This window comes from Cuculus canorus, chromosome 5 (assembly GCF_017976375.1).
Source record: "Cuculus canorus isolate bCucCan1 chromosome 5, bCucCan1.pri, whole genome shotgun sequence".
Taxonomy (NCBI): Eukaryota; Metazoa; Chordata; class Aves; order Cuculiformes; family Cuculidae; genus Cuculus; species Cuculus canorus.
This window is the reverse complement of record NC_071405.1, coordinates 850,513-875,270: the sequence shown is the minus strand read 5'-3', so window position 1 is coordinate 875,270 and position 24,758 is coordinate 850,513.

Sequence of the window (24,758 nt, the reverse complement as noted above, 5' to 3'; positions counted from 1 at the left end):
AGGCAATTAGGAGAAAAACAGATTGAACGGGCTGGGCATGACCACACTAAACCCCAGTCAGAGAAAGCCAAAGTGCTCATTTTGCTCTGCTTGCTTGCATTAGTGCAGAGCCCGTGGTACCTGTGGTGAGGCTCTGCTGCAGGAAGGCAAAGAGTGCTGGGAAGCGCGGCACGGCTCATCCACCGGCACGGCCACCACAGCCGCTCCGGCAGCCGTGACATCTCGTGACATCCCGTGACTCTGCTCAGGCTGGTTTGAACAACGCTCACAAATAGATGAACATTTTCTTCCTCCCTTGTCAGCTGATGAATTGATGGTTTATGAATATATTTCTGTTGTACGACTGGCTCTGCAGCCCTCTAAGGATTTTTTCGTAATGAAAAAGATTTGCAGAAAATAAGGAATGCAAAAGCCTTTCCAGCAGCCAGCGGCGTGGGGTTTCCTCCCCGTGCTGCCTGCTCAGTTTTCATGGTAGTTTAAGTAGCGCTTCAGCAGAACAAAACTGGTCCTGGTGGGAAATTACCTGGGGCCTTCCTGCTGGAGGAGAGCGTGGCCTCGTGCGCGGCACCGGAGGATCCCAGGGACTCCCGTCCTGCAGCGGTAACCTGTGTGAGCCGGCACAGCCCACTCCTGCAGCGGGGCTGGCACCTTCGTATGCACTCTGCAGTCACGAGAATCGTGGAATGGTTTTGGTTGGAAGGCACCTTAAAGCCCGTCCTGTTCCACTCCCCCTGCCATGGGGTTAGCGTGAGGACTGGTAGTTCACGAGTGAAAATTGCATCTCCTGGGACCCTTGGACAGGAAAACGGACCCGGTTTCCACCCGTTGCAGCCGATGATGCTCCATGTGCCTGTTCCCAACAACATACAGCTTCACCTGGGGCTTTGTTGTCTCTGCCTGCCGGGAGGCTGTTCCAAAAAGTCATTCTTCTGGCGATTCAAAACCCAGTTCTGAATTTTATGGCTTGCAGCCATGGAGGATCCGTGACTTGTGTTTGATTTTCATCTGTCAGTGCAGGTCCTGCCCTTGTGGGGACCCTGGGAGTGGCCCCACAGCCTTGGGGCCACCCAGCTCTGCTCTGTTCTGAGCACCAGCCACGAGGAACCTGCTGCAGTTCTTGCAGGCAGATGTATTGCCTTCTGCTGAGCGCTTCCATCGGAAACCTTAATGTCCTGTGAAGCAGCTTATCGTGCTCCTACCTCAACAGGGAATTAATTTTTAAGGGAAAGCTGCAGATTATCGTAGCTGGATAACCCTTCAGCCAAAAACATCAGAGCAGGAAAAAGCAATGCTGAGAGAATAATTTTGATCACATTTTGCATGGTTTTGATACTCTGAGAACGCAAATTTTGATGCTTTCTAGATTAACTTGGTGCTTTGATTCATCTGATGAAGGGTAGCTCCAGCAAAACCTCCTTAGGGACATTTTCCAAGGGGAAAAAACCATCCCATTGTTTGTGTAACAGACATGAAAACAAAGCGATTGCAGGTTACTCAGTGTGATAAAGGCCTGCGTAAAATGTATTTTGCTCACTACTGTCAGCTTTATTTAAATCTTCAGAGCGATTGTTCTGCATTTAAGTATATTCTAATGGCTGTCTGCGTTGCTGCGTGCGAAAATCCAATTTCGGTGACAAATTATTTTTCCATACAGTACGTTAGGTGAAAGGACTCCACGTTTCTAAAGCTGAACTGTCTCTATGTTAACAAAACTGCTTACAAAGATACTCCAATTGCTACTGGCAGTCGAGTCGTGCGCGTACACGTGCATCCCAGTGCTGCATCCCTTTTGCAGCTCAGGGCTCTTTCTGCTGAGCTTCTCGTGCTCTGCCACTCTTGTGCCGGTGTCTGTACCTGCTCACAGGCTCCTCTGACTCACTGGGAACAGGTCAGCAGTATAGGGTTTCTGCAGAGACCTGGCTTTCTTCTGCTGGAGCAGAGACCTTTGAAGGTTGTAGCACCTAAAACAGAATCGTGGAATCATGGAATCCCTAGGTTGGAAAAGACCTTTGAGGTCATCAAGGCCAGGAGCTGCCTTGCAGCTGGACATGTTGATGCTGTGGGGACCTTATTTCCACCCCTGTCCTTCAGGCTGGACATCTCATGGGGCTTTGGTGGTACCTGTGTTTTCTACACTCTGAGACGTGTGGTGTGATTTCTTTGAGTAGTCCTTGTGGTGGTTTCTTCTGTGGGTGGCAAACAGAGGGGAACCCCTCGGGACCAAGGTAGGTGGAAGCCCATGCACTGGGTACCCATCAAGCCAGACGTTCCTCCAGCAAGAGGGCCGGTAGCAGGACCAGGGACTCAGTCCCCGATGCAGGGTGTAGCTGGGGAAGGGCTTGGCACATCTTCACCTCAGGTGGGTATCACTGTGCTTTGTTCTGCCAGAAACATGCAAATGGGGTACACGAGGACTCTCACCTCTCAGAGGTGGTGCCAGCTCAGTGCCTCTTGCACCCTGTCCTCGGCTGCTCTGCTCCATGGGTATTCTCTGCTCCCCTCCCCTTCTGCCAGTGCAGCTTTACACAAAAGATTGTGGTCTGAGATGATGATGGGAGGGAAAAAATCATACTTTTAAGAAAATAGACTCAGTCTGTGTCTTCAAAGAACAAAACATGAGGTGAACTTTCATAGGAAAGATGCAGACTGTGTAAATGATGTGCGGTGAAGGGCAGAGACTGAAAGGTGGTGCTGGGCGCAGGTGCTGCTGCTGCTGCTGCGTTGGTCGCTTTGCAGCTCTCTGGGTTGCAACGGCTGCAGAAAACTCCCCTGGCAAAGCCCCGGTGCTTGGCTGCTGGCGGGGTGGGCTGAAACGGCTCAGGTTGTGATTAAAGGCAGAGGGACAGTCACACAGGGGGACGAATGGTAAGAATGGAGAATAACAAACTGAAATGAAAGTAGGTTTGAGGATGGGGGGAATGGAACCAAGTGTGCTCCCTTTTGGCAGTGCAGGGAGGTGCATTTAAAGCAGTGCGTGCAGGCGAGCCAGTGGATGCAGGAGCAGCTGTTGGGGCTGGGATTTAACACCCCATCGCTCTGGCTTGTTTGGCTTCTTGGTCCCTGAGGATCTGTGTGGAGTGAGACAGGTAAAAGGGTTGTGTCCCAGGCTGTGGGCAGGGCAGGCGCTGCAGCTGCGGCGCTGCTGAGTCTTTAAGCAGCACAGCCCGATTTCTGTCTTGGGAAATGTCTCACTGAGTGGAGTTTCCACCAAAATGCAGGACGCAAGGTCACGGCTGTGCTGGGAGCAGTGTCGAGGCAGGGCAGGGAGGCAGCACCGACCATAGCATCCCCAGCTCCGCAGGAGCTCCAAGCCACGGGGACCGGCTCTGAGACATTTTGAGTTGCATTATATGCATGATGCCATCTTTCCTACTTTGGCTGCCGTGGTTTAGCTGGTGTTAAGTGCCAGGTTGTTTACTTGGCAGGTTCACGCACTGATGCCACCCCAGGCCCTGGCCGGAGCAGGGTGCCGAGGGTGAGGGCAGGACAAGGTCAAGCCGCCTGTTCCCTGAAGGAAGTCTGTGATGGTGAGAGGTGACAGCAGAAAGCTCTGTGTCTGAATGTCTGCAGGAGTTGTAATGCATATGGATGTTACTCGCTCAAGGGATGGATATGTAAATTTAAGCCATGATCTAGGCCTTCAGTGACCTCTGTTCATCTTCTTACTTTTGTGTCCTCAGGAGCTTGAGGAGCTTCCCCAGCCCCCGAAACCCGCTTCTTGCTCCTCCCTATCATCTCCATGATACATGGATATATCTTTTTTTGTGGTCCCCCCCTACCACTGTGCTTTAACCTCCTCTTGCCTGTGCCCAAGAAACAGATCCCCAAGCACGGGCATTCCACGGCTCACAGCTGCAGCCAGCACCACCAGTGCCGCTGGACTGGTGCCCAGTGCACGATAGGGGCCTGAGCAGTAGTTTTCTGATACTGACAGATGCTCAGAGAAAGTTACAGAGATCCACATACCCAAAAGCCTGCTGCATTTGTGTCTTTGCGTTTGGAAATGTCCAGATGAGCTGTCTTGGCTGCACCTTCCTTGCTTTCCTCATAGCACTGCTTGCCCTCAGTGTTCACAGCGATACACGGGTGCCTGCATGGGTGCAGCAGGATCAGACTCTGAGCTCTTAACTCCTGCACTGCAGAGAGCTTTGAGTATTTGGACCTTCATATGCTCCTGAGGCTGTTTTCTGATGTCTATAATGGAACAATGATGGTTTTCACTTCCCTGCCTTTCCTAACACAAATTCCTGTCTGATTCACCAACCATCAATAATATCAAAGCACTTTTTCAAGATCCAGCTACCTTAATCATTGTGTTCAGACCATCTTCCGTAACCTCCAGGAGGGAAATGGGCTCTCCAGCACAAGGAAAGGTTAAGGAATAACGCTTGGTCACCTTTGTAAAGCAATTTGTGCTCTGTATATGAAATAATAAGTACCAGATGAGAGCTATGCATTATTAGCCATCTCTTGTCTCCAATTGACCTTTCCTGGTCAGTTTAACACCCAGTCAAAAGAAATGAGGGCTCGCATTCTACGCTAAGTTGGCAATGTGCCTGTAGCATCCATTAGGATGTCCCAGAAGTGACTATAACCCCATCACACAGCCCATTATGGTCTGCTTTGGAGAACAGGAATGAAACAAGGTAAAGCCATGCTGAATGGGCTGTAGCTGATTGATGGAGTCGGAGCGCAGAGACATCAGAGGAGCGAAAGACCCAGCGTATGGCAACGGACCTTGGCAAAGTGCTGGGAAGCTTGAAGGGAGACTTTTTATTTCCTTGGCTGTATTGACCGAGTGGCCGCTGTCTCATGAGCAGACCTGACCTGTCGTGATGTGATGTCATGCTGACAGCACTTCTGCTCTGCGTGGCATCGCTGTCTTCTCCTGTGCACCATCTTCTGGTGTGCTGAGTTGTGTGATCCTCGTGGGACTGCAGCATCACCTCAGCTCACGGTCTCTTTGGTAGGGCTGTGCCAGTCTCTGATAGTATGAGCTGTGGGGACAGTGTCTTGCTGCAGGCTCTGAGCCATCTCCCTGCCCGGTGCTCCCCTCCTCGCTGCCCATCCTGCTGCCCCTCTGCAGCAGGAGCTCACTCAGTGGAGAAATCCTTTATTCAGGTTGAGTTCTTTTCCATCAGGGCCAGTTCTCTGATGTGTGAAGCTGGGGGAAGCGAGGGGCCATAAATCACTCTGCTACCAGTCACAGCCTTCAAAAGCTGCCTGTCTGCTCACATCCGCATGCTTTGAGTAGCTCCCGGGCCCACTCTGACCTTTCCTCAACGCCAGCTCGCTCTGACCTTTCTTGATGGAAACAAAAGTCACGAACATTTCCTGTCTTTCCAGTCTTCTTATCACCCCAAACTTAATGAAGTAATTGTTACTGAATCATGAGTAACCCAGCTTTGAATCATTTTACCCCATTTTGTGTTCGTGTCGGTTCGCATCTTGATTAGCATTCAATGCACACTTGAAACAAGGAATCTGTGACAGGATTAATCACATTAAACTCTGTCACAGAAAAATTTTCAACTGTACTATTGCTCAAATTAAAAAGGCAAAAAAAAGATCGGTGGGATGGAGGCAGCTGGTCTGGGACTGCTCCTGCCTCGATGGACGTTTGGGGAGAGGGGGATCTGGACTCAATGGGGGTGGGGGGCTGTGTTTGCATGCCAGAGCACTGTTTACAGCACAGGGTACCTTGTAGAGAAAGAGGAGCTCTGTGGATGTTTCTGGTGTTGAACTGAAAGCAGGAGAGCTGAAATCCAGAGCATAATCTTGCTTTTGTTTCGTTATGCCATGCCTGGTGTGCCACCCCTTCTTGTCCAGTTGTGAGACCAGGTCCTGAAATAAAACCAGAATATGGGACTCGAGGAGCCCTTGGCTGATTTGCTCAGGTTGTCCTGATTTCCAATCCAGGGTTAATGAGCAAAATCTTGGCACCTGTGAAGAGCAGGGCATGGCAGAGCACTCACAGGATGGATTTGCTCTTGGAACAGTCTCAGACGAGGGCAGGGAGACCTGCAGTGCGCATTCGAGCACTTTGGTACCATCTCTTGTTCTGTATTTAAGGGTTCCTTCTTTTAATTTCCATCAGTTTTCTGTCTTCTTTGAACAAGGCTTGTCTTAATGAGCTTCCATGCTGCTCACTTTTTGGGAAGGTTTCACTCATGTGTCATTCTGGGGAAAAATCACCGAAGAACGCTGATGAATAGAGAGGACAGAGAGAGGCAGAGGCAGTGGACTGGTGGGAAATGCCTGTAGAAGCAAAGGAGAAAAGATAGAGGCTACTGGAGTCATCTGGTCCTGATGTGGTGGGGAGGCCCTGGCCCAGGGTGCCCAGAGCAGTGGGGGCTGCCCCATCCCTGGAGGGGTTCCAGGTCAGGCTGGATGGGGCTTGGAGCCCCTGATCCAGTGGGAGGTGTTCCTGCCCATGGCAGGGGGTGGGACTGGATGGGCTTTGAGGTCCCTTCCAACCCAAACCATTCCATGATTCTAGGATGTGCCTTACCAAATAGTCCAAAAGAGCCAAACTACCTCAGAAGAGATGGAGGGGAGATCCTCTTCCTGTGCCTGATGAGAATGTTCAGCCCTTCCCTCTTGTCTTCTGGGGGTCTCTAGTCTAATTTAATCTTTCACCTTGAGCGTCCTATTCTGCCCACATGTAGAAGACATCTTGGCTACTCTTCACAATTTTATGTGGAGACATTTACACGCTTCTGGTGTACAAGGATAAAGCATTGTATTGAAGCAAAGGATCCTCTCCTGTCCACGAGATGTGCAACCACCTCCCCCTCCTTTTGAGGCCAAGAGGCATGCTCCAGTAGAATGCATCTTCCTCCAGACCTCATGTTTTCTGCCAGTCCACAAGTAAGTGGCGTGATGCAAATCTCCCATCAGTTCCCCTATGTACAGCTTGCAGCTGACTCTTGAGTAGGGTCAGACACGACAGGAGTCCACTGCTTTGGGTGCCCAGGCATCCAATCTTCCTCCCGGGCAAACTGTAACAGCTGCATTTGCTCCTCTGTGGGGCAGAATGTCCAAGAGATGTACGTAACTTGTCAGGTTATTTTGGTATCATTGGCATTTATAGGCTAAGCTCTGCCTTGTATGTGCTCTGCTTCTTGTTTAAACGCTTGCAAGAAAGGAAAAGAGCCGTGGTGCTCTGAGACCAATAAGCTGATTATCCAAATTAAGACTAATGCAACTGGGATAAATGCAGTTACAGAACAAAGTCTCCCAGCATCTGGAGAGTCAAAGCTGACACCCCTCAGTGGCTCAGCCTCTGCCTCTGCAGGGGAAGGTGAACATTGGCTTCAGTGCCTTGAGAAAAGTGTCTCACGGCCCTCAGTGTTTGATGTGAGAGGGCACCAGAGCAGCGTGTCTGTACACCTCTCCTGTGGCTTGCTGGGAGGGAAGGGCCATGCACAGCTGGAGATGGAGGCGTCTCTCTGGGAGCGATGTCCTTTCCGATTCCCAGCTCTAAGAACACGCCTGGTGGACAGGAGAACCGATGGCACTCTGCTGCCTGCATGGCTGCTGTCGAGAGATCTGAGGAGAGGACCATGCATTGACAGTGCAAAATGGCTTCGATCTGCCGTGTCGGCAGTTTGACAGGTTGTAAGACTCCTTTGTCCCTCGACAAGAGCCCAAAAGCCATGATTCTTGTCCATCTCCCATGCTTTGCCTACCGCTCGGTAATCTCTCGTGACACAAGGACTCCACGGCTCTGCCTGAACTGGTCCCAGATTCTGTTTCCTTTTACTTCGTGATAGGTTTTGGTGACATAAATGATATTTATCTGAACAAAAAAAGAATGGTTCAGGAAAGAATTAATTGTTCTCCTGCTTCAATCTATTCCAGCTATTCTGGAAGGTGTCCCACTTGGTACCCAATAAATAAATGGGAGTTAAAATCTCATCACCCCCTGGCTGTGCTGGGAACAGGCCTGGCTGTGTTGTACATGAGGTGCTGTAAGAAGGTGGTAAATTACCACTACTAACCTCATGAAAAATCTAATCATATTAATCAGTGTAACTTCATTAGCCAGTGTGCTTCAAGACAGAGATCTGGTGCTACGGCCGCCTCATCCTTTTGTTAATGCGCTTTGCAGAAGCTGATTTATTTATCCCCAACATCTCCCCTCTCCTATCTGAGCCGCTACAGCTGCGCTACAAAATCTGTTGCTCATTGATCAGCGCCAGGGGAGAGCATTTTCGAGAGCCGGCTGGAGAGGAGCTGCTGGGTGATTAGGCTGTAATCAAGAGTGCTTCATTTTCCCGTTAGCAAGCCCTAGGCAGGATGCTCTAACGAGCCCTGGCCCTGAGAGACGGACGCTGAGCGCTCTGGTGTGTCCCCTCAACATTCCCAGTTGCCAAGCAGAGCAAGGCTGGGCAATGTCAGCATGGATCAGGGAGAGCTGCGGGAGGACACCCTCATTTCTGGAAGGATGTCTGTTTTCAGACCTTTCTTGCAGCAAAATATGCTCCGAGAGCTGCCGGGCGACCTGCTGCATCCTCAGTGAGCTCTGGGGCCAGGCTGGGCTGTGCTGAGACCTGGCGCTCTGGAGAAGGTGAGATACAAACAAACCAGACACAACGGGAGACGCAGGCATTTTTGTCGACTCATTTTTGAAAGCAAACCTAGTATTTCTTTATTTTTTTTTCCCAATTCCCCCCACTCCGGGTCTTTGGAGACGTGCTGGTTGTAGCACAGTCAGAATGGTAACGTGCAGTTCTTCTTCCCAGTGCAGATGTTCAGTGCGGCAAGGACACTATTTCATGGTATTGTAAAAGTAAATAATAAAGTTTAAGCTGAAAGATGGGAGATTGAGATGAGATCGTAGGAAAAAATGTTTTGCTGTGAGGGTGGTGAGGCCCTGGCCCAGGGTGCCCAGAGCAGTGGGGGCTGCCCCATCCCTGGAGGGGTTCCAGGCCAGGTTGGATGGGGCTTGGAGCCCCTGATCCAGTGGGAGGTGTCCCTGCCCACGGCAGGGGGTGGCACTGGATGGGCTTTGAGGTCCCTTCCAACACAAACCATTCCAGGATTCTATTAAATTAGAATGCCTGCTCTCCCGGTGCATCGCGCGCCCCTCCTGGGTGCTGGCTCTTAGCAGTGTCCTGTCCTTTACGTGCAGAATTGATTTCCTTGGTTAATTTAACTGCTGCGTGCCACAGATCAGCACATGCACTATACAGTGCAGCCACCGCGTTCCTGGCAACCAGTAATTTGAAGTTTTACTGTACATTATATTACAGACTACAAAGTCGATGACTTCCTCTGGCTGATCTCAAATGTACTTAAATCATGGATGGATGAACATATTTTTCAAAGATAAGCCCAGAGCAAATGAATTGAATTTATTTTTAATGCTGACTTGTTTCTAATGCCCAGTGACACATGAACAAACGATTGCCATCAATTGTCCTCTTTCTCTGTAGGATATTGCTTTGGGCAGGATAATATCAATGTATTTAGCCTTATAAATCATCCCTCTGGCTTGATATTTCTTCTTTAAGGAAAAGGCTTAGATTCAGCCTCCAGAAGATAGATCAAACCTTCCTTATTGTCATGGTGCCACTAAAGTCAACTGCAACACTCATGCAATTTGGTGGCTGATTCAAGGACATCACAGCACTGATGTATCTCCATCGACTGACCTTGTTGGATGCTGAGTGAAGACAGAGAGAGGATACTGGATGGTCTCGAGCAATCCCGAGAGTCTCTCGTGGGCTGGGCACAGGGCACCCAGCGCACAGCAGCGTGTCTGGAGCCAGAGTGCAGAGTTTAGGCACAGTCTATTGGCTGCAGGGTGCACGAGATGTGCTGTGCTTCTGGTCGTTCCACGTAGCTTGTCAGACCGAGGCAACTTCTGCAGCTGAGGGACAGTGACAAGATTCTGATGCCACATTTATGTACAGAATCACAGAATCATGAAATGGTTTGGGTTGGAAGGGACCTCAAAGCCCATCCAGTCCCATCCCCTGCCATGGGCAGGGACACCTCCCCCTGGATCAGGGGCTCCAAGCCCCATCCAACCTGGCCTGGAACCCCTCCAGGGATGGGGCAGCCCCCACTGCTCTGGGCACCCTGGGACAGGGCCTCCCCACCCTCAGCGTGAAGAGTTTCTTCCTAATATCTCATCTAAATCTCCCCACTTCCACTTTAAAGCCATTCCCCCTCATCCTGTCACTCCAGGTCCCTGGAAAAAGCCCCTCCCCAGCTCTCCTGGAGCCCCTTTCAGTACTGGAAGTTGCTCTAAGTTCCCCGGAGCCTTCTTTCTATGGGCACCACGGAGCGGCAGTGTCCCAATAATGCTTTCTGGCTTTCTTTTCCATTTTTCCCTAGATTTTTAAAACACCACTTTGGCTCTGGTTGTTTCTGCTAAGCACCAAGCTGATATTCTCACAGAGCTCTCTGATAGCCCACAATATTTTCCAAGGAAGACCGTAATTTCTTTGTAAAGGAAAGCATTTTGCTAAGCTTGTGTTTGTAAGCCAGGAAAAGACCATTCCCTTGCCCTGTTGGGAGAAGTGAGTAAACTAGATTAAAATATGCCAAAAGCACAAGCAGCTTCCCAAGGATGCAGTTCCAGGTGCAATTAAAATCAAGGACTTCTGCTCAAGGACTGGGATCGATTGCTCATCTGCTCACATTTTCCAAGGAAAATCAGGATCCCTCCCTGGTGGGAGGTGTATGAATTTTTCCTGTGATGCACTGGCAGCAGCTCTGCCGCGATCTCACTGCAGTCCCAGTAACACTGCCTTTGGAGAGAGGAAAGAAGAGCCAGGTGTGATACCGGAATACAGATGAGGGGGAATATAAAAGCTTTAAAGTTCGCTCTTAGTTCCAAGGCTCTGGCATGTGAAAGTGGGGATGCACTTGTTGGCAGGAGGGGTGCTTGGTGCTTTCTTCCTGGGGATGGCCAGGATCTGCTCTGCTCCCCGGGAAGCATGCGGGCATCGCCCAGCTGTGGGTCCGGGCTCCACGTGTCCCGAGCCTGCAGGATCTGGCACAGGAATGAGAAAATTCAGTACAGGCAGTTTCTCCTGGAGGCTTTTGCAGCTGCAGCCGAGGTATTGTACACATTGTTTAGAGGAATCTGTCTTCTTTTTTCCTTTCAGTGGAGCGCCTGTTTTTCGACATTTAGGCACATTGTGCCATATGTTGTTTTTCACTGTGTAATGATGTGAGGCACCTTAATGATGAAACGCTGGCATCCTTCCCAAAAGGTAAAGCAATAGAAACTTCTCCTTGCTCCTGACAGCCTTTGCAAACTCCTTGGATGGGCTGACACAAGGAGCTCTGCGCTAACTGGCAGCTTCAGCTCATGAGGAGAGGGGCAGCCGTGTGATACACTGTGCAGCCAGACGATTTTTGTAGAATCATAGAATCACAGAACGGTTTGAGTTGACCATCAGGCTGAGGATTTTGTATGCGTGGCCTGTATATGTGCAAATGTATGCACACGCCTCTGGAAATATACTTATCATAGAATCATAGAATGGTTTGGGTTGGAAGAGACCTTAAAGATCACCCAGCTCCACCCCCTGCCATGGGCAGGGACACCTCCCACTGGATCAGGGGCTCCAAGCCCCATCCAACCTGGCCTGGAACCCCTCCAGGGATGGGGCAGCCCCCACTGCTCTGGGCACCCTGGGCCAGGGCCTCCCCACCCTCACAGTGAAGAATTTCTTCCTAATGTCTAATCTAAATTTTCCCCCTTCCAATTTAAAGCCATTTCCCCTCATCCCATCACTCCAGGCCCTTGGAAAAAGCCCCTCCCCACCTTTCCCTGAGCCCCTTTCAGCACTGGAAACTGCTCCAAGGTCTCCTCGGAGCCTTCTCTCCTCCAGGCTGAACAACCCCAACTCTCAGCCTGTCCTCACAGCAGAGTTGCTCCAGTCCTCGGATCATCTCTGTGGCCTCCTTTGGACCTGTTCCAACAGCTTCATCTCCTTCTTGTGCATAGGATTCCAGAACTGGACACAATAGTCCAGATGAGAGGAACAGAAGGGCAGAATCCCCTCCCTCCCTGCTGGTGCCACTGCTTTGGATGCAGCCCAGGACACGGTTGGTTTCTGGGTTGTGAGCACACATTGCTGGCTGAGGTTAAGCTTCCCATCCCCCAGCGCCCCAAGTCCTTCTCCTCAGGGCTGCTCTCAATCCTGCTGTCCCCAAGCCCATACTGAAACCATGGATCGCCCCAACTCAGGTGTAGGACCTTGCACTTGACCTTGTGGAACCTCATGATGTTCACATGGCATCACTTCTCCAGCTTGTCCAGATCCCGCTGGATGACATCCTGTCCTTCTGGTGTGACAACTGCACCACTCAGCTTGGTGTCATAATTTTGCCACTTCATCAAAGAAGATGGCCCTGGAGGGGCACGTGGTCCCCTGTGGAGCCAGGGCGTCCCGCTTAGGTGCTGGTCTGCATTTCCTTCTCCACGTTGAGGAGTGGGGCTGAGCCAAGTGATGCCCACGCCAGGCACCGGGGCAGATCTGACCTCTCCCTCCCACCATCCAAATAGTGCCAGAGTCCATTTGCTCCTCTATATATCACGGTACCATTGTTATAATGGCTTTTTAAATACCCCTCAGAATATATGCTCGAGATCTAAGGAGCTATTAATAGAGAGCGTTTGAAATCTCTCCAGTATTGTTTATGGCAGCCTCTTGTGAATTTGCAATGAAACGATAACTCTGCTGGGGGAATCAATTATGCCAAGCAGTTTGTTACATCATTTTTCAGTGTATTAGTTTTAATTTCAACAGAGAAAAAGACACGGTGAAGCCATCTATCATTTTTGAATGAGGTGCTGTACAACGGTCTCTCGGGACTCCTCCAGTTCTGCAGTCACTGCTATCAATACAAGGAATGGAGAAATCCTGGGTAATTTCCAAATATGAGAAATCCTTATAAACAGCAGTGAACCAATGAATGCCATTATCACGGTCCAGGTTTACTCTCCACACTGGGGTCACAGCACCCATCTGCCTTTAACTGAAAAAATTAATGCAGGTAACTATTCATAGAATCATTTGGTTAGAAAAGACCTTTGAGAACATTGAGTCCAACTGTACCTGCCCAATATTAAACCATAAGGTCATAGCATGGTTTGCATTGGAGGGGACCTTAAAGATCATTCCAGTTCCAACCCCCTGTCATGGGCAGCAACACTCACACACACACACATATTACGATACAGAGCAAGAGGTCTTCTGGCTCACCACTGCTTCATTGGTCTTAACCAGGTTTGGAAACCCCTGCCCTTGTGTGGCATCATTGAACCTGGCCTTCAAGTTCATAGTAGGGGAATGGTTGATAGGAATGGTTGGACTTGATGATCCAAGAGGTCTTTTCCAATCTGGTGATTCTATAGCATTATAAACTCCTCTTAAAGAACTCACTTCATATGCAGTTTGCTTCATAATCCTGGCTTTCCTGTCTTGCCTAGGACAGCTGCTCCGCTTGTCTCTCCTGGTGGATATGGTGCATTGACTGAAAATTACTAAAGTTACAGAAAGAGACCCTGTTTGTCCAACCACAGAATCACAAGGTTGGAAAGGACCCATTGGATCATCGAGTCCAACCATTCCTAACACTCCCTAAACCATGTCCCTCAGCACTTCATCCACCCGTTCCTTAAACACCTCCAGGGAAGGCGACTCGACCCCCTCCCTGGGCAGCTGTTCCAGTGCCCAATGACTCTTACTGTGAAGAATTTTTTTCTGATATCCAACCTGAACCTCCCCTGACGGAGCTTCAGGCCATTCCCTCTTGTCCTGTCCCCTGTCACTTGGGAGAAGAGCCCAGCTCCCTCCTCTCCACAACCTCCTTTCAGGTAGTTGTAGAGAGCAATAAGGTCTCCCCTCAGCCTCCTCTTCCCCAGGCTAAACAACCCCAGCTCTCTCAGCCGCTCCTCGTAACCCTTGTTCTCCAGCTCCTCACCAGCTTCGTTGCTCTTCTCTGGACACACTCCAGAGCCTCAACATCCTTCTTGTGGTGAGGGGTCCAGAACTGAACACAGTATTCGAGGTGCAGTCTCACCAGTGCTGAGTACAGAGGGAGAATAACCTCTCTGGACCTGCTGGTGACCCCATTTCTGATACAAGCCAAGATGCCGTTGGCCTGTCCACTACTGAATCACATCTCTGAGCACTTCATCTGCCTGTCTTTTAAACCCCTGCAGGGATGGGGACTCCACCACCTCCCTGGGCAGCCTCTGCCTGAGAACCCTTTTGGTCAAGAAATCTTTCCTGATGTCCAATCTGAACCTGCCCTGGTGCAACTTGAGGCCATTTCCTCTCATGGTATTGCTGTCACTTGGGCAAAGAGCCCAGCACCCACCTCACCACAACCTCCTTTCAGACAGTTGCAGACAGTCACAAGGTCTCCCCTCAGCCTCCTTTTCTCCAGGCTAAACAGCCCCAGGTCTCTCAGCCACCTCTCATAACCCCTCTTCTCCAGCCCCTTTCTCATCTCCATTCCTCTCTCTGGATGCGCTCCAGCCCCTCAATGTCTTCTTGGAGTGAGGGGCCAAAACTGAACCCAGGATTCAAGATGTGGCCTCACCAATGCCAAGTCCAGGGGCACAATCCCTTCCCTGCTCCTGCTGGCCAAGCCATTTCTGATCCAGGCCAGGATGCCATTGGCCTTCTTGGCCACCTGAGCCACTGCTGCCTCATGTTCAGCCACTGTCAACCAACACCCGCAGGTCCTTCTCCTCCAGGCACCTTTCCAGCCGCTCTTCCCCAAGTCTGGAGCTGCTCGGGGTTGTTGTGTCCCCAGCGCAGGGCCTGGCACTTGGCCTTGTTGAACCTCATCCCATCGGCCTCAGCCCATGGATCCAGCCTGGCCAGGTCCCTTATATGGGTCAAGCCTGAAGTTTAAAAACAGGAGATGTAGCCAGCTGAGGTTTGTTTTCTCCATGATTAATTAGTCTTAATTATTGGAGAGCAGGTGCATTAATCATGCTTTGTGCTGCCTCCTCTATTCCTCTGTTCGTTGCTATCTGCAGCGAACCAGAGGGACAAGCGGGGAGTGGGACTTTGCCCTGGTACACGGGAGCAGTGGGAGACGATGCCTTCCCGCTTCTCCCTGCTCCTCCAGCCTGAAAGACCTCCTGTTCATCCCGAGGAATGGAGAGCCTAGCTCAGCAGGAGAGGACAACATCACCACAAGGTGATGGGGGAAAACAGTGAGGAGATTCCATGCAGGAGCAGTGGTTGGAGTGAGTGGGGCAAATGCATTAAGAATCCAACACATTAAATGTGGGACCTCGAATGACTGAATCCTTTCAAGATGTTTGTGTAAAACATAAAGAAATCGTGCTTATTTAGTTAATATAAACCATATCTTTACAGACAAGATCTTGGGCAGAAATGTTTTTCTTTGAGGGTGGGGAGGCCCTGGCCCAGGTTGCCCAGAGCAGTGGTGGCTGCTCCATCCCTGGAGGGGTTCCAGGCCAGGTTGGATGGGGCTTGGAGCCCCTGATCCAGTGGGAGGTGTCCCTCCCCATGGCAGGGGGTGGGACTGGGTGGGCTTTGGAGTCTCTTCCAACCCAAACCATTCTACGATCCCATGATATTTAAGTACATTTACACATGCATGCTCATACACCCACACACGCACAGGCGGTGCATACAGAATCTTCATCCTGGTGGTCGATAATCGAGTGATTTTTTTTTTTTTTTTTATGCAATGAAAACATAACTGCTTTTTGTGATGCTCACGGGGATCAAATGCAAAATGATTCAGGTTAATCAAAATTACAGCTGAATGTTAAGCGTTGCAGCAGGTTCTTGCGCTACTGGATAACTCTGAAATAAAATGGTTGATGAAATTTCATTTAACAATGAGCACTGATGCCCAGGAGAGAAAAATAACCTTCATTGTGTGTCTGTAATGAAGGGCTGTGGCTAATATTACACAGAAAAGCAATCTTTTCTGCACAGGAAAATAAACCATTTGCCTGTGAGGCAGCTGCACCGGCGCTTGTGTAAGGCAGGGAATGACTCTGGTCAGCACGTGTCATGGGCGTGAAGGACAGGAAAGCCAGCCGTGGCTGAGCTTGGAGCGGGGGTAGATGAGTGCAGAGCTGCTCCTGTTGCACAGGAGAACAGGGAGAGAAGAGGCCAAGTTGGTCTGAAATTCCTCAGGAGCAGCTCAGTGGGGAAGAGCTGATCCCTGCTTGTTGCTGGAGGCTGTGGCAGTTCTCAGGGTGGAGACGGAGGAGCTGGCTGAAAGGAAAGAGCAGAAAACAACGATTCCCCCATGGAGTATTTCTCACACTGTGCTGAGCTTTACCACAAGCTCAGCCGCACGAGGTGTTGTGAGGCTCAGTGCTTTAAAGGTAGTGAGGGAGTGGATAAATTTCCAGCAGGTGCAGTGGTGACCATCAGACCTGGAGGTCCGGCTACAGCCTCTGGCTCCTGAAATCTCCACAGACCCCTGCCGTGGTAGAATCTCAGAATGGTTTGGGTTGGAAGGGACCTCAAAGCCTATCCAGCCCCACCCCTGCCATGGGCAGGGACACCTCCCACTGGATCAGGGGCTCCAAGCCCCATCCAACCTGGCCTGGAACCCCTCCAGGGATGGGGCAGCCCCCACTGCTCTGGGCACCCTGGGCCAGGGCCTCCCCACCCTCACAGGAGAGCATTTCCTCCTAAGATCTCATCTCAATCTTCCCTCCCAGGAATGAGTTTGGTAACTGGACAAGGTTTAAAGCTTTGCTCCACTGAAAGCAGAGGTCTGTTCAACAAACAAGTACGTAAAGATTGAGCGCTGGGAAAGCTCACAGGCACAAAGCACAGCTGCAAAGGGACTTTATCTCCGTGATGGGCACTTTGTTTCCTGCTTATTCACTGTTCCCATTGTTTGCAGATAAGGGAAGCAATGAAGTCAAGGCTTACTGGCTTGCTGTAAACAACTGTAAGAACTTTCCAGTGTGCTTAATCACCCAGAGGTGTTTAACTCCAGAAATCACCTGTAGGACCAGAGGCAGCTTCCCCACAACTTGCACGTCACTCCCTGCCAGCACTGCTCCTCTCTGCTCAGCACCACACAGCTTCTCCACGGATCTGGGCCTTTTCTTACCACAGGGAAGTGTTTTACCTATCCATTTATTTGAACATAATGTGTTTTATGGCCTTTTATTTCATAACTGTTGTAAGCTCACAGCAGATTTTTATAGTCTCAAATTTATATTGCACCAGTTGGATAATTTACTCCCGGGGGAAACACTCCAGCTGGAAAATCAGGCATTCAATGCCATCATAAAATCCATGGTGGCAGACGTAAGCAGTGAGGGTGGGTATGGATGAGGAACACGTCGATCTTCGTGCCAGTTGTGTCTGTGTGTTGCACATTGGTTAACAACGTGATCTCTCACCTTTGAGTGGTTTAGGACTTGTGGGTGTCAGTAATACTTATCTTAAAAGGATTATTAAACCCAATCAGCAACATGAGATGCCACAGATCACTCTTCTCAAGGCTCAGGGCCCCTCGTGGTCCCTCAGAGTGCCTCGGCAGTGCCTCCGGAGGGGGTGTCCTGGGCTTCCCCACCTCCTCTTACAGCAGTTGTGTTGCCAGAGCTGAGTGGCTGAGGTGACAGGAGGGAAGAACGTCCCAGCTTTTGTCTTGTGCAGCAAAGTTAGAGCCAAACCCTGCTGTGATCCCTCCTCCTGCCAGACAGCGCTGCCTGGGGCTCCAGGTGCGCTCGGTGGGCTGTGCATCGCCGCATTTCTCTTGACAACCCCTGGGGTAAAAGTTCTTTCCCAGAAGAGTTTCCTTGCAGATACACCATCTTCAAATGGAATAGGTCATTAGGGAAACAGAAACTGGAGCAAAGCAAAGCCCAGCCAAGCACCACAGCAGGCATGGGGCATTTTGACCCCTAAGTGTTCTCTAGCAACGCACACACCAGAGCGCCAGCCCTCCAGAGAGGTGGGGACCTGTGGGGGACTGGAGCATCTCTCTTAGGAGGAGAGGCTGGTGAGTTCAGTCTCCTTAGCCTGCAGAAGAGAAGGCTGAGAGGGGATTTCATCAACGCCGATCAAGATCTGACAGGCAAGGGTCAGCAGGAGGGGGCCACACTGTTCAGTGGTGTCCAGTGTCAGGACAAGGGGCAACGGGCACAAACTGGAGCTCAGGAAGTTCCATCTGAACGTGAGGAAGAACCTCTTTCCTGTATGGGTGATGGAACACTGGAACTGGCTGCCCAGGGAGGTTGTGGAGTCTCCTTTGCTGGAGAGATCCAAACCCACCTGATGCATTCCTTTGCAGCTGCTGAAGGTGACCTTGCTTTAGGAAGAGTTGGACTGGATGAGCTCCAGAGAGCCCACCCAGCCCCACCACTCTAGGATTCCATGTGATTCTGTGTTGGGTGAGGCTTTCCTGCAGCACCTTTGGAGCTCTCAGTATCATCTTCCTGCAGCACTGGCAGTGCTTGGGAACAAGCAAAGCAAAGGGATTCCGTGTCGGACATTTGGACACTGGGGTCCACGGAAGCACTTCACCCTCTTCACCTGAAGCTGCCTGTCAGTGGCAGGGGCTGTGGAAAGGCTCCGGCAGTGGTGAGGACAGGCCAGGATGGAATGCAGCAGCGAGAAGCCTGTGCGTAGCGTGCACACCAGCTGGAGTTGCAGCGGTTTTCTCTGCAAACAGTCACTTTAAGGTGCCGGAAACTTGCTCATGCCTGTGCACAGAGACGGGTCCCTGACCACGCATGAGCTGCACTGCTCTCTGGTACCCAGGCCTGTTCCTTTGGGACCTCACTTCCAGAGCATCACTTCACCTCAGAGCGGAAAAAGATTATCAGCCATAGATCAGGGCCTTGATTTCTTTTCAGTCATTTAGAAATACAGAATCATAGAATGATTTCAGCTGGAAGGGACCTTAAAGATCATCTAACTCAAATCCCCTGTGCCATGGGCATTTGAGGTTGGCTTGATGCCTGCAAGTACCCTGTTGGTCTGAGGATTAAGCCTCGTCTTTTGTTTGCTCTTTCTCTAAGGTTTTTAAGCATCCCAAGAAGAGCAATCAATTACTGTGGATTTATGGGGTTTTCAAAGGCTGCAAGTGGTTGTACACGCTCTGAAAACATAACCTTGCCTCTAACAGCACCAGTCCCTCCCACCTGAAACCCATGGGCCACAGAGATGGTTTTCTCCAGGTCCACCGTGTGTCTTTAGTCCATGTTCCCTTTACCTTGTCCTTAATAACAATAATGGTAAAACTGAGCAGCCGGGGACAGTGCAAAACCTGAGTGGTTTATGAATAGCCCAGCTATTTGACGAACAGCAGCCACTGCAAAATGTATTCAATGGGATGGATTTTAGAGCTTTTTAGGGTACCAAAACCAGTACGAACTGGTTTTGAGCTGTAAGGGCACTAAGAGATGTAGCAGTTTCAGTGGAAGCCACGGGGGCTGCTTGCAAGAGCAGTTGGGTTAACCTCTGCCGGCTTGGAAAGGGAAGCACGTTGGCGTCATGGTCTATAATCCTGCTTACAGGCAGCTCTGGGATGCACGGTGGTGCCCATCTGGGGAGCCCAGCCCTTCCTTCTCATCCCATGGCAAACGTCAGCTTTTTAAACCAGGAGCTTTATCAACGAGCAACTGCAGAAGTGCGAGCTAATTAGTGTGGGCTTTTCTAACGAGGTGCTAAAGCCTGCAGAGAAGGGGGTTAGTGCGTATTTTCATCCTCACCAGGAATACGTTTGAACTCCCCCAGAAGTTATTTTTGTACTGATGAATGTGCTGCCTTGTTTTCACGCGTCTCTGCTGGGGAACGTGTTGCTAAAGAACGGTAATTATACTGGAAAACCAGTGAGACAATGGAGGGCTGCTACGTTAATAGATTGGAGAGTCAGCCTTGGGAATAGAATCATAGAATCACAGAATGGTTTGGGTTGGAAGGGACCTCCAAGCCCATCCAGTCCCACCCCTGCCATGGGCAGGGACACCTCCCACTGGATCAGGGGCTCCAAGCCCCATCCAACCTGGCCTGGAACCCCTCCAGGGATGGGGCAGCCCCCACTGCTCTGGGCAGCCTGGGCCAGGGCCTCCCCACCCTCATCACGAAGATTTTCTTCCTAATGTTTCGTCTAAAACCTTCCCACTTCCAATTTAAAACCATTTCCCCCCATTCTATCACTCCAGGCCCTTGGAAAAAGCACCTCCCCAGCTTTCCTGGAGCCTCTTTCAGCACTGGAAGCTGCTCTAAGGTCTCCCCGGAGCCTTCTCTTCTCCAGGCTGAACACCCCCAACTCTCTCAGCCTGTCCTCACAGCAGAGGTGCTCCAGCCCTCGGATCATCTCCATGGCCTCCTCTGGACCCGGTCCAACAGATCCATCTCCTTCTTATGTTGGGGATTCCAGAACGGGACACAGGGCTCCAGATGGGGTCTCGCAATAACTTGGCAACTGTTGAAAGGGGAATGGTATCCCCCTCCCTGTCATGTTGAAAATTCAAGCTGTGAGGAGGGATGCTCCGTGAAAGGCATCAGAGTGGCTGAGGCTGAGCAGGGCTGGTCCCAGCCCATCGCTGAGCACAGGACAAAATTCAAGCATCCAGACACAGCCCTGAGCTCCCTGAGCATCCTTCAGTGCAGGCAAGTGTTGAGATCATTCTGCTACAGCTCCTCACCCAAAATCGTGTTGGCAGTGAGGGTAAGATGCTTCTGTGGTGCCCATCTCAGGGTGCTCCCCCCTATGGTGACCTCCTTGGGGTGAGGGGATGCTGGTCACAGCTTGACATGAAAGCACCGAGTCCACAAAATTTGTCTCAGGATGCTAAAATCAGTAATTTTAGTAAAAAAATACAAAGATAGGGTCATGGAACAGTGATGTTCCCCTGGAACTCTGGCTGATACTGGTCAGGTTTGTTAATAAATTCTTCTTAAGCTGAACACTCTCTGGTGGTCGTTCTTTTTGCTATTTATTTAAAAACACCCTTTGTGAAACTTCCTTTCGAGATGTGTGTTGCCGCATCCCAGTGCCTGCAACAGTGGCTCTTTGAAGTCCGTCTCCAGACAGCCCTTAAAACAGCATTATTGATCTGAAAATAATACACAACATGGGACAAATAACGTGTGCTGACTTTAAAGCACATATTGTTGTTTCCACAAGCTGACAGCTGTTCTTATCAATTAAATAAATAAGGACTTTTGGTAGCATCCGAGCAGGATGCTCGCTTCTCACCATCCTGTAATATGTTCCCATGCACGTGGGGAGCTGTTGGGAAGGGCAGCGGCCGGCATGGCCCGGGGCCCCGGGGAGGCAAAGGGCCGTGAAACCACAGGGCACGAAGGGCAAGGCAGCTTCTTCTCATGGCCAGGGAGGTGACAAGGGAGGTGACAGCAAGCACACCCAACTCCTGTTCATGTACACGAGGTCCGACACAAACCCCCGACACGAACCCTATAGCTCAGGAGCCAAGAACGGGAGGAGAGAGGCAGAAAGATGGTCACCTGGAGCCCTGTGTTCAGTTCTGGAATCCCCAACATAAGAAGGAGGTGGAACTGTTGGAACAGGTCCAGAAGAGGCCACAGAGATGATCCAAGGGCTGGAGCCCCTCCTGTATGAGGGCAGGCTGGGAGTCCACAGCATTGTCTGTGAAGAGGTTTTTAACTTGTTCTTTGAGGTGTTTATTGCTCTCACATCACCGTGCAGACTCCTCCAGGTACCCAGCCCTGACCCTGGGAGCTGGGAGCAGTCTCTATCTCCTCATTAAAACACTTCTGTAACTCTTGCACAGCAGGACCTGTGCCTAGATTGATTCTGCTTCATCCACACTACTCTTCATAATTTTCCTATAGACATCAGCCTTGTTCCTTCCCAATTCTGTCCCAGCAACTTTCCTTCTCCTTGGCCTTTGCAGAGCCCAGTGTCTTCCTGGAACCCACGAGCAGCGTACAACGCTCCGCAGCCTCCAGCAGCCCATCTTCAGTGGTGCTTTGCTGAAGCATTGTATCAGTGATCAGCAAAGTTTCTATAACACCGAGTTGTGCTCTGCATTTCACGACTCTCATGTCTCAGGAATTATTCGTCCTCATTATCACGTCTGCAAAACTGCCAAAGTAATACAAGCACCTTCTTTTTTTCTTTCTGCCCTTTGATTCGGGTTGATAAGATGCAAACTCAGCAATAGTGCTGTATCTCTGGTTTTACTTCATCCATGTTTGCAACACTCACCCAACGCCTTCAACACGCATCCAGGCACTTTACTCGTTTTTGCATTTTAGACCCAAAGAAATAGGAAACACATGCTAATTACTTTCATTTGCTCATCTTAATGAGGTCTTTGCACATTCATTCCTCTGCAGCAGCCCAAGCCCCAGTGTCCTGGTCCTCCTCTGCCCCCATCCTCTTCTTCCTAATCCATCCTCCCCTCCCCTGTACGTCTTCCTCTGCCCCATGCATCCTTCTCTGCCCCACCCTCCCCTGTTCCATCCATCCATCCATCCACCTCTGCCCCCAACCTCTGCTTCATGCATCCTCCCCTGTACCCTTCATCCTTTCTCCCATCCATCCTCCTCTGCCCCATTCATCCTCCTCTGCCTCATCCTTCTCTACCCCATCCATCCTCCTCTGCCCCATCCACCCCCCTTTTCTCCTACCCATCCTCCTCTCCCCCCTCCCCCCTCCTCTGCCGCCCTGGTGATGGTTCCCACCACGACAGAGGGCTGTTTGAGCAGGGAAAGTTCTAACAGCAGTAAAATACTATTTGGAAGTGTAGAATCTTGCAGAAACGCAGTCAAACCCCATTAAGCTGTAGCAGGAATAGCTTACGCTCGCACGGACCTTCTGAGGAACTGATGAATTAGAGCAGCATCTTGCTGCTTGCCCACTCCAGTGTCCCCTGTGAGAAGCCTCAACACTCGTTGTTCCTACCACAGCATCTCTTGAGTGTCCTTGGGGACTGAGTCCAATTAGGCAACAAACACAGCCGGCTTTAAGGAGCCCATAAAAACCCAGCTGCCAGCAAAGGGCAGAAAAAGCGCAAGTTGGCTAATGGATTATTCAAATTGGGAGAAGCTGAAAACACTTCTGTGAGCAGAGGAGAGCCAGCATCGCATCGCAGTTGTTGCTGCTCAAAATAAAGGCTATTCTTCTAAGCGTGCATCGCAAGGAGAAATAGATGCTTTCTGCAGCATCATCATTTCTCCATATCAGCAGACAGATATCTATTTCTATGGTCTAAAACCTCAGGTGGGGTGAGCGTCAGCTCCGAAGGAATTCAGGTTCTCAGCACAGCCATGAAAACAACTTTTTCCATTTTCTTATGTGGTTCTTCCCTCAACGAAGAGCAGAACCCGCAGCAGGAACACCATCGTGCAGGCCCATCAGCAAACCTGACTGCAGTCAGAATCGGCTGGAGTTGAAGTTGTGGTCATTGGCCACCAGCACAAAACCGCTGTTCCACGTTTCTGCCGTTCAAACTGGATTCACACCTCTTTGGAGAAACAAGGATGAGCTGGTTTCTGCTTGGTTCACGTAAAGCCCATGTGGTTCAGAGCTGCTAAGCAATGCGGAGGCTGGAAAACGCAGCACCGCCCTGGAGCCTCGGTCACCCTTCCCATGGGGCTTGGGAGGATGTGGTCCAGGGGCTTCCTCAGCATCCTCTGGGTGTGATCCTGGACAAGGAATGTGTACCCCATGGGATGTTCCAAGGGACAGAGATGTACGTGGATATCTGTATCTGTCTGTCTATACCTAAATAGATGCATTTTATCTGTATCTGTACCTCACCTATATCTGCGTCTTATTATATCCATATCCATACCCATATCCATCTATCTCTATCTCTATCCATATCTATCTATATCTATATCTATATCTATATCTATATCTATATCTATATCTATATCTAATCTATATCTATATCGATTAGAGCTATATCCATAAGATATGCATCTGTATTTCCAGATACAGATATTGTCTTTTTTTTTTATTCCTGTTGAACTGACAGTAAAGCTGAAATTTCCCAAATTTGCATGGAATGCAATAATAGACCCCCCCACACACATACACACTGGCAATATCTGAATATTTTCAACAAAATACTAGCAATATAAATGCGTGTATTTAATATAGATAACCCTAACCTGAGTCAGCACTATTTTTATATATATAAAATGTATATACAGTATCTATCAGTTTTATATGATACATATAATATATAAAATATATAAAACACACATTATAGAGAAATATATATTAGCATATGAATAATGGCTTTGAACTATTACCACAGAATCATGGAATTGTGTATTATCATAGAACCATGGAATGGTTTGGGTTGGGAGGGATCTCCAAGCCCATCCAGTCCCACCCCCTGCCATGGGCAGGGTCACCTCCCACTGGATCAGGGGCTCCAAGCCCCATCCAACCTGGCCTTGAATCCCTCCGGGGATGGGGCAGCCACCACTTACATATCCATAAATTATGATATCATTATGTACACTGCTTTATTACACTTTACATGTATTATTTATACAGATGTTTATTGTTGCTATGTTGCATCCCCTGTGCAGTTATCCCGGTCACCCAGCACTGACCTCCTGTGACTCCGGAGCTGGGACGGATGGACGGGATCGGGCAGACCCTGCCCACAGGCGCGCTCGGGGTCACCACCAGCTTGTGACACCCAGCAGCAGCCGGGCTGGGGACTTTGATGACCTGGGCTTGGCTGGGAGAGCATCCTTGGGTACCCCACCGTGTCCTCTGCTCCGGGGGAAGCTCATGCGGATCCT